The sequence below is a fragment of the Dermochelys coriacea genome, chromosome 1 (genome assembly GCF_009764565.3).
Source record: "Dermochelys coriacea isolate rDerCor1 chromosome 1, rDerCor1.pri.v4, whole genome shotgun sequence".
NCBI classification, from domain to species: Eukaryota; Metazoa; Chordata; order Testudines; family Dermochelyidae; genus Dermochelys; species Dermochelys coriacea.
Genome location: NC_050068.2, coordinates 146898926 through 146916954, shown reverse-complemented (window position 1 = coordinate 146916954; position 18029 = coordinate 146898926). Strand labels below are relative to the sequence as shown.

At 40.5% G+C, this 18029-nt stretch overlaps 1 long non-coding RNA gene across 1 annotated transcript; it reads left to right on the top strand.

The window, feature by feature from the left end:
- Positions 1–996: 996 nt before the first annotated feature.
- Positions 997–17316, top strand: LOC122457703. Its single transcript, XR_006277377.1, has 3 exons — positions 997–1032; positions 4304–4306; positions 17207–17316. It is a non-coding gene; the product is annotated as an uncharacterized LOC122457703 (long non-coding RNA).
- Positions 17317–18029: the final 713 nt, after the last annotated feature.

Here is an 18029-nt window from a genome sequence, read left to right as displayed (position 1 = left end):
GGATGTCTCTCGGCTCTTCATGGTCCCATGTAAAGTAAATTATACAGGAAGTCTCCATCCAGCATCCCGGGAGTTGTAAGATCAATTCTGCAGCTACCTAGGTAATACTGGGATCAGGCTACACTGACACAATTGGAAAGTAAGTCTAAAGGAAAACAATTTGAGAGTGCTGGCAGTTGTTTAAAGAGACATTAGAAAGGACACAAGAATAAACTATCCCACTGCTTAGGAAAGATTGGAAGTATGAAAAGAGACCACACTGGCTTAACCAGGAGATCTTCAATGATCTGAAACTCAAACACGAGTCCTACAAAAAGTGGAAATTAGGTCAAATTAGGAAAGAAGAATATATAAAAAAAACCAACAACACAAGCATGTTGGGACAACATTAGAAAGGCCAAGGTACAAAATGAGATTAAAGTAGCTAGAGACATAAAGGGTAACAAGAAAACTTTCTACAACTACATTAGAAGCAAGAGGAAGACTAAGGACAGGGTAAGCCCATTACTCAATGAGGGGTGAATGACTATAACAGAAAATGTGGAAATGGAAGAAGTGCTAAATTACTTTTTTGTTTCAGTTTTCACCAAAAAGGTTAGTAGCGATCAGACGTCTAACATAGTGAATGTCAGTGAAAATGAGGTAGACTCTAAAAGGGCTAAGAGACTAAAATAGAGAAAGAACAAGTTAAAAATTACTTTGATAAGTTAGATGTCGTCCAGTCAGCAGGGCCTGATGAAACACATCCTAGAATACTCAAGGAGCTGACTGAGGAGATATCTGAGCCATTAGCGATTATCTTCAAAAACTCATGGAAGATGAAAAGGAGTACTTGTGGCACCTTAGAGACTAACAAATTTATTTGAGCATAAGCTTTCGTGAGCTACAGCTCACTTCATCGGATGCATCCGATGAAGTGAGCTGTAGCTCACGAAAGCTTATGCTCAAATAAATTTGTTAGTCTCTAAGGTGCCACAAGTACTCCTTTTCTTTTTGCGAATACAGACTAACACGGCTGCTACTCTGAAACCTGTCATGGAAGATGGGAGAGATTCCAGAGGACTGGAAAAGGGCAAATATAGTTCCAATCTATAAAAAGGGAAATAAGGACAACCTAGGGAATTACAGACAGACAGCTTAACTTCAGTACCCAGAAAGATAATGGAGCAAATAATCAAGCAATCAATTTGCAAACACCTAGAAAATAATAAGGTGATAAGTCAGCGTGGACTGTCAAACCAACAAAATAGCTTTTTTTTTAAACAGGGTAAGAAGCCTTGTGAATGGGAGGAAGAGATAGACATGGTATATCTTGACTTTTGATACTGACTCACATGACCGTCTCATAAACAAACTAGGAAATATAGCTTAGATAGAACTACTATAAGGCAGGTGTATAACTGGTTGGAAAACCATTCCCAGAAAGTAGTTATCGTTGGTTCACAGTCAACCTGGCAGGCATATTGAGTGGGATCACACAGGGATCAGTCTATGGTCCAGTTCCATTCAGTATCTTCATACATGATGTAGGTAATTGCATGGAGAGGGCACTTATAAAGTTTGTGGATGATACCAAGCTGGGAGGGGTTGCAAGTGCTTTGGAGGACAGGATTAACATTCAAAATTACCTGGAGGAATGGTCTGAAGAAAATAGGATGTAATTCAATAAGGACAAAGCCAAAGTACTCCACTTACGAAGAAACAATCATTTGCACCGCTACAAAATGGGAAATAACTGCCTAGGAAGGAGTACTGCAAAATGGAATTTGGGGGTTATAGTGGATCACAAGCTAAATATGAGAACAATGTAACACCATTTAAAAAAAAAGTAAACATAATTCTGGGATGTATTAGCAGAAATGTTGTAAGCAAGACATGAGAAGTAATTTTTCCACTCTACACAGCTCTGATAAGGCCTCTGATAAGGCTTCAACTGGAGTTTTGTGTCCAGTTCTGGGTGTCACATTTCAGGAAAGATGTGGAAAAATTGGAGCAAGGCCAGAGGAGAGCAAAAAAAGGAAGAAAGGTCTAGAAAACATGACTTATGAGGGGAAGATTGAAAAAACTAGACTTGTTTAGTCTGGAGAAGAGAAGACCGAGGAGGGACAATGATAACAGTTTTCAAGTACATAAAAGGTTGCTAACAAGCAGGTAGATGAAAACTTGTCCTCCTTAACCTCTGAGGATAGGGCAAGAAGCAATGGCCTTACACTGCAGCAAGGGAGGTTTAGGTTGGACATTAGGAAAAAACTTCCTGTCAGGGTAGTTAAGCACTGGAACATATTGTCTAGGAAAATTGTGGAATCTCTATCATTGGAGAATTTAAATAACAGGTTAGACAAACACCAGTCAGGAATGGTCTAGTTATTACTTAGTCCTGCCTGAAGTGCAGGGGACTTGACTAGATGACCAGTCCTACACGTGTATGATTCTATTTTGGACCATACTTTCCCTTTGTTATTGTTTTCTATTTAATAAATCTTGAGTCAGCCAAGAAATTATGTTGGTCTCTTGGGCATTCAGATTCTTTTAAGATGCTTCTCCCTCCCGTATTATACCCTTCTTCCTTACCACTGATGGATAGGGAAATTATGCAACTTAAAATCTGTGGCTAAAAAGATTCCCATGGTACAGTATTGATATTTAAACACTAATAACAACAACTCTTGTACTGTCCCTGCATACTGTATCTCACCGCAACGGCTTCTATTTAATTACTCAGGGGATTTATAAAATGCAATGTTAGTTAAATCACACTTTACCAAGTAGCTAACAGCAATATTTACTGTCCCAAAATTATGTGGCTCTATAGTAAACTGCTACACACATCTTTTCCTATGCTATGCTCATCCTATACTTTCAAATTAAGAAGGAGCCCAATAATATGAGTGTGTACAGTATAAGAATCTAATCATTTCTTGAGATTTTGGTACTGCTACATTTCCATTTTCAGAATTGAAAGCCCTCTTTGGAAATTCTGGGGCCAAGAAAAAGATCACTAGGCTAGAAATCAAAAAAATCAAAGTGTATACAGTTGAGAAAACATTGGCTGCTCTGGTCCAGAAAATATCAAATGCAAACAACACAATGTGCCAAGCTCCATATTGTGATATACAGCATCTGGCACCAAGTTTCCTGTCAAATCCATGCTCTTCATGTGTAGTGAATTCTCTAAAAAATTTTAACTGCACTAAGTAGTGCTATAAGACTGATCTCTTCATTTTTAATTAATAAATAGCAAAATAAAGATATTAATGCTATATATATATAAAATTACTTCAGCATTGCTAATTAGTCAGTAGTCTTTTCCAAAGAGGGGATTAAAAATCTCATTTTTCCATTTTTTTGTACTGTAAGAATTTTCCCACTTGAAATGAACTCAAGATAACTACAAAGGGGCAGCTCAGTAAAGATCTTGTTTTTGTATTATCCTTCCCACCCCTGAAACTTACATTCCTGAAAATTGTTCTCGTTTTCAGAACACTACTTCAAATGTTCCTGAGTTATAAATGCCTGCAGTTTAACATTGAAAGACAACTTTACAATAGGCTGATTTCCATCACTCAATCAGGCACTTTTAAGAAAGAATTTTCGCTTAAGAAGAAGTGAATGAAAGTAGGTGGAAGAGTTTTAACCGAAAGCATCATTATCAGCAGTATCAGGAATGTATGTGGCCTTTTCTGAGAACCTATGACAAACTGCACTAAACAATATGAAATGTAGACAGCACATTTTTCATATGTAGAAGGACATAAATAGAAGCTTTGTGTTGTGGAGACACTTTCTCCTTGCACACTCAAATTTAATTCACAACGTCTAGCATTCAGTTAAAATTGATCAGAAGGATTTATTAAAGTGTCCCCTAACACTGTATTCTTGGGATCCCATTTCCCTCACCCCTCATTTCCTTTTTGGATGGTGACATGGTCCCTACTTATTCTTGGGGAAGGACAGACCTATTTGGATGCCGAAGCGTCTCTCTGATTGATCACCTGGTGGATGCTTGTGCAATGAGCTTACTTCCAACCCTAGAGTTAACTAAGCTCCACTCCACAACAGAGGCTAAGCCTGTTAACTTTCATTTGCCTGAGTTCCCTTAACCTAGGAAGCATGTGATATAAGTTGCCTGCACATCCCAAACCTGGGTCTCCGCAACGCCATCAAGCCAGACAACTGTGGTGGAGAATTTTTAGAAGAAAATGGTGAAAACAAACAGCACAGAACACAGAAAGTGATTCATCTGAGATATACCCTAACCCAGAAAGGGTTATATACAGCACTAAGACACTAGGTGTCAGACCAGAAGGTATGCTAGCTTGTACCAAATATTTGATAGCTGAACTGTTTAAATTTTGCTGTGACAAAATGCTATATTATTACCTGAACAGATAGATTTCATGCATTAGCAATAAAAAGCGCTATAACTGTAAGATCCACAAACTGCTAAACAGCTTTGTTTAAATTATTCATGCAAACTTTATGGAACAGCCTATCAACCAATCATCTGCCATTTGATGCATATTAATTTTATGCTCTACTGCTTCAGCTGCTATTTCATCAGGATGTTTACTGCTATTTAAGGCTTATTACTTCACAGGGAAAGATATATTGTCATTATACATGCGCACATATATTTATACAGGGCACAGTACATATATCAAGATTAAATACAATAAGATACTGACTACAGTGTAAAACCTTTGTGAATGTGAAGCTAACCTTACTGGTGCATTATTTTTCTCTTTGAGGTTTTTTAGTATTTTAAATAATAAAAATAGAGAAATTTTATAACTTGGGATATTAATACTGATTTGTGTTATGCCACAAGCTTTTTTTTTTTTAAATGCGGATGTAATTTGATTCTTAGGAAAACAAAGGATTCATAGCACTGATTTAAGTCAGGCAAACTGGTGACAGACACTAACTCTTACCACTCACAGGTCCAGGGATAGCCTTCTATGATTTCTATGAAGTAAAGTTGTTTATGTGGAATTCATAATTATAGGCACCTGATAGAAATTATTAGAAACCCACACAGCCCTAACATGGTGTCCTCCTTTCAGGGATCTGGAAATACTTCATAAACAGAATCTTTGTCCTGTAATCCAGGTCTCTATCCAGGCTAAAATATTTGTGGCTTTCTGAGCAATGGATACTGGCTCTGCAACAGGTCACATGTTGAGGAAACAGGTCATCCAGCTGCATAAGTAAAATATAAATAGATACGCTTTTCCATATGGTGGTGAGGGTACAGAGTTGCTTGGGGAAGGAGAGCTTGCGTACATAAGCTTTATGCCTCCTGCACACCACAAGCTGTGTTCTGGGTCAGTTCTAACCCCATAAAGAAGAGCAGCATGCAGGAGTTACAAAAACTCTAGGGATGCCTTACACCCAGATGACTCTGTAGAGACAGGAGACAATGTTGGTGGAGGAAAAAAAAAAACTTGATAGCAGTAAGTGGCTGAGTACCTGATTGCTAGGAAGGAGTGGGAGGTCTCTGAAGGATGTTCCTACTTTTCTCCCACCCCACTTTGCTTTTGGGACTATTCCAATTGAAAAGAGGAAAGAAACTCTCTTAACCTTTTTTAATATCCATTTTTGGGAATGAGGGAGGAACAGCTGAGAAAGTCTTAGGCTCAATATGTCCCCTCTGTTACCTTCCTCCCTGAGCTAGTTACACCATTTAAAACCTCATTTCGAGAAGAACCCAATTCGCTGAGTACCACTACAGCTATGCAGTCTAAGGCTTGCAGAGCCACTGTGAGCCAAGAACATCTGAGGCAAATTTGGTCTGAATGGCACAGCCATTGGGACCAATGATTATTTTAGTGCACGTCCAGGCTAGGGGTCCTTAAAAATGTAGTAAGACAAATCCCTTCAAATTCTGTCTAGTTAAGATAATTTTGCAGAAGACATGCACATAGCAGACACCTGTTCCACTTATCAGACATTCACTTAGAATATTTATATTCTATGAAATAGGAGAAGATATGTATACTGTTATCAAAAGGCATGGAGAAAATTAGTAACACCTCATTAAACATATCAACAAGAGCAGAATCATCGTCCCCAGAGGAAGTTCTTGTCTAGTACCTTTGCTGCCAGATATTAAACCAATAAAAGTATGGTACTCAAGCAGCATAATCAGTCACAAGGGAGCTTAACTTTTGATTTCATTTCCGTGTGTGGTATTTCATCACCACCTTTCTCTCCCACTTCATCAGAATACACAGTTTCAATGGGAATACTTCCTTTTTCCTTCCAGCTTTGCAAATATTAATCAGTGTTTATCAGTGACAATCTTAAAAGTAAGGGGGGGTGGCTTTGGGACAGAAGGAGAAAACAAATATCTTAAGCTTTTATTAAAACTTGTGTTATCTATTTTAGGAATGAAAAACAATTTAGTTTGTTAAAAAAAAACTATGTGAATTTTTTGAATGAGAAGAAAGCGGTAGCCCCCTGTATGTGGAGAACTGCTCAGGAAAGGATTCTATATTTTTATGAAAACAATAAAAATACCAATGAGAAAGACAAGAGATGGAAAATTGAATCAAGAGTTCCTCAGTTCCAGTCCCAGGTCTGTCAGCAACTTGCTGTATAACCATGGGAAAAGTAATCTAACCTCTCTGTCTCAGTTTCCTTCATCTATAAAACAGGGACAATATTTACTTACCTTATACACTCTTAACATGCTCCATTTATATGCTCTCTTATACATAATATGCTCCATAATATGCTCTCTTATAGAGCACTTTAAAAATCAGCGCCTATATAATTCCCAAACATTAATTTCAAGACTGAACACTAGGAGGCATTGCCTCTTTGATGTTTTTCTACAGTATCCAGCCCAATGGGCTCCTGTGGTGGGGTGGCTGCTCCACACAGGGAGAAGAAGGGGTTAAAAGTAGCACCAGAGAGGCTGCGCAGAACCCACTAATCAGGAAAGGGTGTATTGAGCCCACCAATAGGGGGAAGGCTTGCTGGAGCAGCCAGTCAGGGCTGGCGAGAGCGATATTCTGATGCTCTGTACCTCAGAGGAACACCCTGTAATCCCATGTTCATCCTTATAATATGATTGTGTGATATCCAATGCAAAGTTTGTCATGTTGGGTGTCTTCAGAAGGCTCACGATGCACTGAGCATTGTTGTTATATTGATGTTATAAGTTGTAATTTCATGTATATAGTTATGAGGCTGAAAATGTGTCCTTATGACTTACAACAAACCCAGGCAAAAACTCTCCAGGAGAAGAGGGGCAGTTCACACCTCATCAGGGCATGTATGGGACAAACCCAGCCCAGCCTCACAGGAATAAAGGACACTGGCCTAGGCAGCAACAAAGGATCTGTGGGACTCTTGAGTAAGTCACTCCCCTTCTCTCCGTCAATTTGGGACTACGATGAGGTAATGCTCACCTGATTCTGAAGTGGGGGACAAAGCCAAGAGGGAAGAAAGAACATGAAAAAAGGGAGAGACGTTTGCCATGCTCTCTCTCTCTCCTCCACCTCCATCTACAGACACCACCACCAGGCGACTGAAGTGCTGATCAAAGGAGAGAGCCTCAGAGGGGTTGAAGGGAACCAGTCAGTCTGTGGTGAGAAGCATCTAAATTTGTAAGGGCACTGAAAGTGTTAAGATCAGCTTAGAATGCATTTTGCTTTTATTTCATTTGACCAAATCTGACTTGTTGTGCTTTGACTTATCACTTAAAATCTATCTTTTGTAGGTAATAAATTTGTTTGTTTATTCTACCTGAAGCAGTGCATTTGGTCTGGAGAGTGTCAGAGACTCCCCTTGGCATAACAAGCCTGGTACATATCAATTTCTTTGTTAAATTGACAAACGCATATAAGCTTGCAGCGTCCAGTGGGCATAACTGGACACTGCAAGACGGAGGTTCCTAGGGTTGTGTCTGGGACCGGAGATATTGGCTAATGTCATTCGGCTGCACAATCCATGTAGTGGCTAGCCAAAAGTGCTCACTCATGTAGTTGGGATCAGCTTACAAGCTAGAGGCTGTGCATGAACAGCCCGGGAGTGGGGGTTCTCACAGCACAGCAGGGTAAGGCTGGCTCCCAGAGTCAAGGATTGGAGTGACCTAGCAGATCACCACTCCAGATAACAAAGTGGAATGTCACACATATATAAAGGGCTGCTCAACAGCACAGAGAGAAGTCTCTCCCTGAAGGCAAGGGAGGAGGACTGGCTGCCTGAAGAAGTACCCTAGATAGGGCAGTGCTGGGCAGGGGCAGCAGATTGCAAGGGTGAGCTGCTGGCTGACCACTGCCAGGCTTGGGCCGTGCTACAGTGGCTGACAGGGTGTTAGGGCTATGGGGGAAGTAGCCCAGGGAAAATAGGCAGCAAATTGGAGGAGAAAAGTAGGTGGCTGCCTGCTATAGGGTCCCTGGGTTGGGATCCAGAGTAGCGGGTGGGCCTGGGTCCCCCCTCCCCCTTCCACCACACTTGCCAGTGAGGATAGTGGCCGGTATCAAGACTGCTGTTGCCCCTGAGGTGAGGGGATGAACCTTGGACTGCAGTTGGCTGCTGAGGCAGGTGGTGGGACTAAGGACTACTGATACTGAAGTGGGGGCACAGCCAGAGGACCGTGCCCAGAAGAGGACACTGCAGTCTGGGGAGCAACACGGGTCCCAGAGTGGTGGAGACAGCAAAGTGGGAATAACAGCAAGTGAGACACCACTGGAGGAGCGTGCCCTGAGGAAGGACTTGAGCTAATTCCAGAACCATCAGCAGGAGGTGCCATGGTGGTGAGTCTTGCACCGCTACAGCTCCTAAATCCTGACTGGGGCCTTGTTTAATATACCTAATAATTAGCAGTAATAGTAAGGAGTGGAGGCACAAACTGAGATCAGGCTGCTTCGAATAAAGTACATAGAATATGGCTGAGCTCTCTGTTATAGTCTTTAAAGTTTCAGAGTAGCAGCCGTGTTAGTCTGTATTAGCAAAAAGAAAAGGAGTACTTGTGGCACCTTAGAGACTAACAAATTTATTAGAGCATAAGCTTTCGTGAGCTACAGCTCACTTCATCGGATGCATTTGGTGGAAAATACAGAGGGGAGATTTAGATACACACACAGAGAACATGAAACAATGGGTTTATCATACACACTGTAAGGAGAGTGATCACTTAAGATAAGCCATCACCAGCAGCAGGGGGGGGAAAGGAGGAAAACCTTTCATGGTGACAAGCAAGGTAGGCTAATTCCAGCAGTTAACAAGAATATCTGAGGAACAGTGGGGGTTGGGTTGGGGGGGAGAAATAACATGGGGAAATAGTTTTACTTTGTGTAATGACTCATCCATTCCCAGTCTCTATTCAAGCCTAAGTTAATTGTATCCAGTTTGCAATTTAATTCCAATTCAGCAGTCTCTCATTGGAGTCTGTTTTTGAAGTTTTTTGTTTAAGTAATTACAGGATAAGAACTATCCAAAACATAGCCTACTGAAACTGTTCAGTGCCAGGTACAATCTTGGCATGACATCTGCTTCTCTGACACTCCTCCTTGAGCCAGAAAACCATTTTCACAAATGTACAATTGATCTGTGGCTTCTTAACAGTTGAAAAAGGTCAAAGACTCTTCTGTTAGAGATCAGTTGGTTTCCTCTCAGTGTTTCTGGTCAGTCTAGGGACGCTGGTGTGCGGTGTTCTCAGTCTGATCCAAGTATGCATTTATATAGCTCAGATGTGAACAGGCATTCTTACCTACAAAAACAAAAAAAAGTTCAAAATAGAATTTTAAAAATTCCAGAGCTTTGTGTCACCCAAGGGTAGTACACAAGAGTGCTAAAGGAGTTGGCGGATGTGATTGCAGAGCCATTGGCAATTATCTTTGAAAACTCATGGCGATCAGGCGAGGTTCCAGATGACTGGAAAAAGGCTAATGTAGTGCCCATCTTTAAAAAAGGGAAGAAGGAGGATCCAGGGAAAAAACTTCAAAAACAGACTCCAATGAGAGACTGCTGAATTGGAATTAAATTGCAAACTGGATACAATTAACTTAGGCTTGAATAGAGACTGGGAATGGATGAGTCATTACACAAAGTAAAACTATTTCCCCATGCATAATGACAGGTTTCAGAGTAGCAGCCGTGTTAGTCTGTATTCGCAAAAAGAAAAGGAGTACTTGTGGCACCTTAGAGATTAACAAATTTATTAGAGCATAAGCTTTCGTGAGCTGATGAAGTGAGCTGTAGCTCATGAAAGCTTATGCTCTAATAAATTTGTTAGTCTCTAAGGTGCCACAAGTACTCCTTTTCTATTTCCCCATGTTATTTCTCCCCACCCCACCCCACCCCCCACGGTTCCTCAGATGTTCTTGTTAACTGCTGGAAGTAGCCTACCTTGCTTGTCACCATGAAAGGTTTTCCTCCTCCCCCCACACCCACCCTCCCGCTGCTGGTGATGGCTCATCTTAAGTGATCACTCTCCTTACAGTGTGTATGATAAAACCCATTGTTTCATGTTCTCTGTGTGTGTATCTAAATCTCCCCTCTGTATTTTCCACCAAATGCATCCGATGAAGTGAGCTGTAGCTCACGAAAGCTTATGCTCAAATAAATTTGTTAGTCTCTAAGGTGCCACAAGTACTCCTTAGTCTTTAAAGTGTTGCACAATTTTTCCCTTATCTCTTTTTCCTGCTAATTTCTTTTGGTTCCTCTCATCTCCCTGCCCAAGCTATGTGACTAAACATTCTTCTCTCACTCAATTTTGCATCTTTCTCCCTGTGTCCCTTACACCTGGAAGATCCTTCTTGTCCCAGCATGTAAAACAGATGATGACTATTAAAACAACTGAACAAGCAATCACTGTTGAATCAGTGATGCAGAAGCTAAACATTATTGCAAAATCACTTGCTTTCTGTTCCATACCATCCTTTGTAGTCCATTTAGAATGTAAGCTCTTTGGAGCCGGGACCATGTCCTCATTTATCTGTGAAATTCCTTGCACACATCCGACTTAATTATAAATAAAACAACATAAGAACTATGACAAAAATGAAAACAAATACAGATAGCTGAGCAATGGACTCTTGGGACCAATAAGGAGATTACATCATTTACATATTATGCTTACACTGTATTTTATACATGAGTGTTACAAACAATAGAAATGAATGCAACACAGAAATAAAGAGCTAAGATCATGTACAGTGGCAGTAAAACTGTCAGAAGACATGGCAATCTAAATATAGTAATAGTGATGAAAATCTCATGAGGAGGCACCAAAGGATTCTGAATTAACTCAAATATGAAATTGTAGGCAGGCAGGGTTTCGAAGAAATTTTAGCATGATCGACCATATATTTACCCTTAGCCAGCTCCTAGAAAGAGCGAGGGAATACAAACTCCCACTGTTTTCATTGCTTTCGAAAGCATTGCTTTCGTCGACTGTGAAAAGGCGCTCGCACAGCAGGCATTAACATGCAGTATATCAGTTTGTTGAAAGAAGTGAATACTGGATGTACAACAGACATTACTCTCCTCGAAATTCCCCTCCGCATCCCAATCCAGAAAGGCGTAAAGCAAGGAGATATGATTTCACCAAAACTATTCACTGCCTGCCTCGAAATGGTTAGGAACAAGATCAATTGAAGGAGGGGTGTCAACATAAATGAAGAATGATTATCCCATCTCAGATTCATGGATGACATCATACTAATTGCCGAAAGTATCAACCAACTGCAGAACATGCTACGAAGACTCGACAAGAAAAGCAGTCAGGTTAGCCTGAAAATGAACCGCTGCAAAACGAAATACATGTGATCAGACATCTTACGAAAAGCCCAAATAACAGTAACAGGAGAAGAAATTGAAGAAGTGGAATAGTACATATATTTGGCCAAGAAGTTAATATGTGCCCAGACCTGAACAGAGAACTCTCACAAAGGATTCAGGCAGGATGGTGTGCATTTAATTTCATCAAGAATGTCCTCAAAGGAAAAATTGACAAGAACACACGTATAAATATCTTCAATTCAACAGTGCTGCCAGCCATGCAGTATGGCAGTGAAATGTGCGCACTGATGAAGAGAGAAGAACAGCGGCTGTCGGTAGCTGAAAGGACAATGAAATGAGCTATGTCGTTGAATTTCCCTTCTGGATCACATCCCAAATGAAATGATCAGAGAACGCAGCAGTCGTGGAAAGCAGACATAACAAGATGCGATGGGCGGGCCACACAGCACGGCTCAGGGACAATAGGTGGACCACAATCATTGCTGAGTGGTACCCGCAAGAAAGAAACGCCCACTCGGTCAGCCTCCAAGAAGATGGGAAGATGACATTGTTAAACGTTTCGGACAAATGTGGAGACAAAAGGCAAGAGTAAGAGAAGAATGGCGGATGTGCTGTGATCGGCGCAGTCTTAACTACAGCTGAAGACTGATCGATCCAGGTGATGAAATTGCAGAACTGTAGAATGTAACCTATGCTGAAACGAGCCTCTGTACCAAATGACTGGAAAGTAACTATGTAAGGCTTTTTAAAAAAGGCTCCAGAGGTGATCCTGGCAATTACAGGTTAGTGAGCCTAACTTCAGCACAGACAAATTAGTAGAAACTACAGTAAAGAACAAAATTATCACACACAGATTAACATGAGTTGTTTTTTTCATAAACAGAATACCAATTGCTCAACAATCTATTAGAATTTTGTGAGGGAGTCAACAACCATGTGGACAAGGGTGATGCAGTAGCTATAGTGTACTTGGACTTTCAGACAGCTTGACAAGGTCCCTCAACAAAGGCTCTTAAGGGAAGTAGACACTGGAGAAGAGGGAAGGTCTGCTCACAGATCAGAAACATGTTAAAAGATAGGAAACAACTTTGATCTCTTCTGTCCCTGGACTCTAGTGTTGTAAGGCTCATTCATGCAGTCTTTATACACCCCCACATGCCCCTAAATGTAAGGGATACTTTGCTTTACCAAGGAGTCTAAGATTGGGCTAGTTAAGGGGAAATAAAAAAATAGGCTTGTGTGTGCAAGAGAATTCACCTACAGTGGTTTGTTAATGTCTATGTGTGCTTCATGTTACTCTTACATTTGATTTTCAAAAAAATATTTTTACACCTGGCCAATTGATGCAGCATATCATGCTCATTAGCAATGCTCATTAATTGGAGGCTGAGGGCTGTGTGTTCAGGAAGGGTGCTCTCTCCTCTGTGAGAGCCAGGACTGTAAACCTGCATTGAAGAGAGGGGATGTTTAAATTGTTGAAAACCCTTTCTATAAAACAGCATGTATCATCCCAAAAAAGAAAAGGAGTACTTGTGGCACCTTAGAGACTAACAAATTTATTTGAGCATAAGCTTTCGTGAGCTACAGCTCACTTCATCGGATGCATTCGGTGGAAAATACAGAGGGGAGATTTAGATACACACACAGACAACATGAAACAATCATACACACTGTAAGGAGGGTTTTATCATACACACTGTAAGGAGAGTGATCACTTAAGATTAGCTATTACCAGCAGGAAGGAGGGGGGAAGGAGGAAAACCTTTTGTGGTGATAATCAAGGTGGGCCATTCTTTTTTGCGAATACAGACTAACACGGCTGCTACTCTGATACCTGTATCATCCTAGAGGCCCTTCAAATACTCTTATATACAGCACTGGAAATCTACTGGTGCATCTGTCAACCTGAAGGGAATGAGGGTCTATTCACTGACCCTAGGTGGGTCTATGGTTGAGAAATTTGCACAAGTTATTACATTGGTACAAACTCCTTATGCAGACACACTGAGCCAATGCAAAACTGAGTTTACACCAGTAATTTACTGGATGTAGTAGTACTGGGTACAAATGTCTTTCAGATTTCATTCTCTATAATGTCTGGGATGGTTACTATGATTTGTTTCATAACAATTATAGAATACATGAAAAGGGTCAGAAGCAGCAGCAAGAACAGCAGAGATGCTCCCTAACAAAATTAATGCATAATGCATCCCTCAGTAAGCAGCAGTATTTTCAATGTATTGTCTCGGGCATATGGACTTGTAAATCGAAGCAATGTGTTTGAGATTAGTGTGATCTTAAATTCACTAGCAGGAACAAAACCATTAGGATGGCGGAGGTTATATACTATTGCACTTGTCTGTAAAAATGATTCTGTGCTAGGACTGTGTGACCTAACAACCATGTTGACACAAATGTGAAAGTTATCAGTGGTGGTGCTAATGAGAAGAAGAAGTACATGTTATAGACAGAGGAAGAGTTACAAAATATTACTGTTGAAGAAGAACAGGCTTAGGCTAACCCTTGTTCTAGGGTGACAGTCAGTCCTGCGGATGCCAAATTGGGATGGAAAGGATATACATGGTACTTTAGATTGAGGGAGAGCAGGTTAACCTGGTAGACTTTTCTGAAAATATCTAGGGAGGGGAACAGGAATTCATGATCTCAAAAAGGGATTAAGTAGCCCCCAAAAGTCATTAAGAGGACATTTTCCATACACCAGCTACTAGGTCCTTATCCTTCAGAAGACAGTGAAAGATAGAGACCTGGTTCATGGCTTCAGACTGGACCCATGAATGTCCCATGCATTTTCTATGAGAGTTCCATGCATTTTAGCTATTTTCACAATAACTTTTGCAATTCATTCCACTCTGAAAGTCAAAAGTAAGATTTGATAGTTAAGAACCAAAGTGATCAAAGACGGAGAGAAAATATTCAAACGAGCCATTGTGAAATTAAATTGCTGAGAGCCTGTAACTCACAGCCACTGGTGATTGACTGCATACCTGCTGTCTGGGCTGACTATTCAAAGATCCTGACTTTATAAGAGTAAATACATTTGTAAACAAAATGTTCTCCTGTGATTAACAGATGTATTGTTAATAAGCAACCAACAAAAGGAAGACTGATCATACAAGTCACCTCTAGCATTCACTCCACTTTCTATTAAGATGCCAAAGCTGATTATGCAATTCCCAACCCTAGACATATTTGGGGAAAATATACACAACTAACTAGTGGGACTCTGAAGAGCATTGGTCCTTCAGAAATATAGGGAGATTGACTCAGAGATCCAGAATGTTCCGTCTCACTCTACAGCTGTGTGAAACTCAAAATCCACTCTCTCTTACCTTCTGATATATTGATATGAGCACGGATTGTGTCCTGCAAGATATGTCCCCCACCTCTGATGTGAGCCATCTGTCTGCTAGATGGTCTGCTCTCCCATCTTTTGTCTATGGGGGTGAGCCTGCTCTCTCAGACCAAAGAATCCAGCTAAAGGAAAGCAGTCTCCCTGTTTGTTTTCCTATTCATTTTAGTGTTGGCCCTACTTATGCCAGCTGTACTGACCTGTCTGTAATTCAGGGGCCTAGTGCATCAGAGATTGCACTGCAGCAGGGACTCTGCTAGTAAGTATGCAGGTTTTGTTCTGCATGTTTTATGCAAATGTTAATTTTCCTTTTACCTGTGATCCCTGTTTCTCTGGAAGCCCTGTACAGTTCTCAAAGATTTTTAGAATCACCCAGCAGTCAAAATATTATTACTGCTTCTTTAAAACAAACAACTCCTCCTCCCTACCCACCCAACCACTGGCACAGGATGTGGGGCACACTAGAAAATGATCAGGGCTAGATGAAACTCTGAATAGCACAGAATGTATTTGTAATGTCACCAAGAGATATTTGGATCCATACTGCAGGATTCTTTTGTTGGAGGAATGATTTAAGTTAAATAATAGTGAAGTTACAGAAGATTATCCCCATGTCTGGCATTCTTCACTGATACAGTAATGTGTCCTGTAGATGGTGCTCTTCCCTCACTATTTTCGCTTTCCACTGAGACATGACACTCACATGTGATGTTCCCAGAAATAATAATTTCTGTAATATGTGTACTTTGTGCATCCTGAAATGCAAACAGAAAGAGGCGATCTCGTTCAATGTGAAATTAAAAGTGAAACAGTGTTAAACTTTTAAAAATAGGATCAGGGCTGTACCACATTGCTCATGCTGTTTTAATGGGGTATCTCATCTTGGTTGAGTGGAAAAGAACTTGCAGTGCCCCCAGTTTGCAGTAGAATTCCTTTCCTTCTGAAAAAAACAAAATAAAACAAAAAATAACTTACAGAAGCCCAGTTTAAAGACATCCATCCTTTTTACTAAAGTATAATCCTGGAAGACACATTAGACAATTTGAGTGTTAACTTTTTTTTTTTAAAGGACATTAAAATAACATTTCAATGAGTGAGAGAATGGATGAATTATTGAAGCAATAACTTAACAAACAGCAAAAATAATGTAAACAGATGTGTCCTACTTCAGACAGCAGCTCATGTTTGATCAGCCTTTCACTGGAGATGTAGAGCTGGCAAGTACTCTGGGTATTGGACAAGGAGGATTTTTCCATCTGTGTTCTCTGCTGTGTGACATCGCAGTGATCAAGGCCAGATAAAGTTTAGCACAAGATTAAAAGGAGAGGAGCCTGATACTGTAGTATAGTGTTTGTTTGGCCTCATAATATTTCTTATAAACAGAGATTGCAATGACAGTTATAGTTAAGATTGCCTACCATTTTCCATTATAAGCCCCTGTTTTCAGTTGCTTTTTCACTTTGCCAAACTTTAACTGTTCAGGTTGAAGTTTTCCATGCTTGCCCTGTGCATCAGGTTGTTTTTTTTCCAATCCATTTTTGGACATCTCTAAAATCTTCATCCTTTGGAGAATGGACTTGCAAACTGGCAGAGGGATAGTCCTGAGGTTCAAGAGGTGTCCTTCACTTTGTTATGCATATTTACCCAATTTGAACAAATTATACGCTTCTAAAAACTGCCTTTTCACATGTTCAGTAGGGCTTATTAGAGACCTGCAGTGAAACTCTACCAACATTCCATCTGCATTGAGCATGCCCCAGACCCTTCAGAGCTCTTACAGGTCCACTTTATTAGCGCAACCCTTAACAGTTCACGTGCTAGGCAGCAGCTGCAAAATAGGAGAAGGTGTGCTGGGATGGGAGCCAGGTGGCAACCATGAGGTCCATGTGACGTTGCACTCTATATGATTTTATGAAAATATGCTAATGAGTGTGAATATAATGTAACTGGAGTATGCTTCCCACAAAAGGTCTCTTGTAAGGTATCATAACAAAGCTTATAGTCTATTGAGTGTGATCATCCTATTTGTATAAATGTATCACTCTTGTACCTGAAACTAGAAATATGAAATATAGCTTTGAGGGCCTATTGTAATTATGCAAAGTGTGGGCCATTAATGGTGGTTTGGAATCTTGACGGTTCCCATCAGCTAGGACAACTGACTGTAGATGGCTCTATTTATTTGTAAGTCTTCCTGTATACGTGTGTGCTGGCAACTGGGTAATGAAGTCTTACAGTGACATATGATCATGTCACCTGAACTGGAATCCATCTTTAACCTGGTGCTTTTCCATTTAGAAGGAGGGGTGGGAACCCAGAGAGGGACAGAAGACTCCTGCCTTGTGCAAAAGACATATAAAGGGGTGGAACAGAACAAAGGGAGCTGCAGTCATGAGAAATACCCTAGCTACCACATGAGCTGGAACAAGGACTTTACCAGGGGAAAGGATTGTGCCCAGACTAGGAAGGTGTCCAGTCTGTGATAGAAGCTTATTGAAACATCTCTGAGGGTGACATTTTATCTGTATTCAGTTTTCTTACTGTACAGTTTTCTTAGACTTGCGTGTTTTATTTTATTTTGCTTGGTAATTCACTTTGTTCTGTCTGTTACTACTTGGGACCATTAAATCCTACTTTTTGCTTTTAATAAAATCACTTTTTACTTGTTAATTAACCCAGAGTATGTATTAATTGTGGGGTATCAAACAGCTGTGCACATCTCTCTATCAGCGTTATAGAGAGCAAACAGTTTATGAGTTTACTCTGTATAAGCTTTAGTTTCAGACCCAGTGTTCCAGCCCAAGTGGGAACATCTACACTGCTATTTTTAGCCTCATACTGCAAGCCCCTCAAGGCTGAGTCACTTGACCCAGGCTCTGAGTCTTGCTGCTGCGGGCTTTTTTTT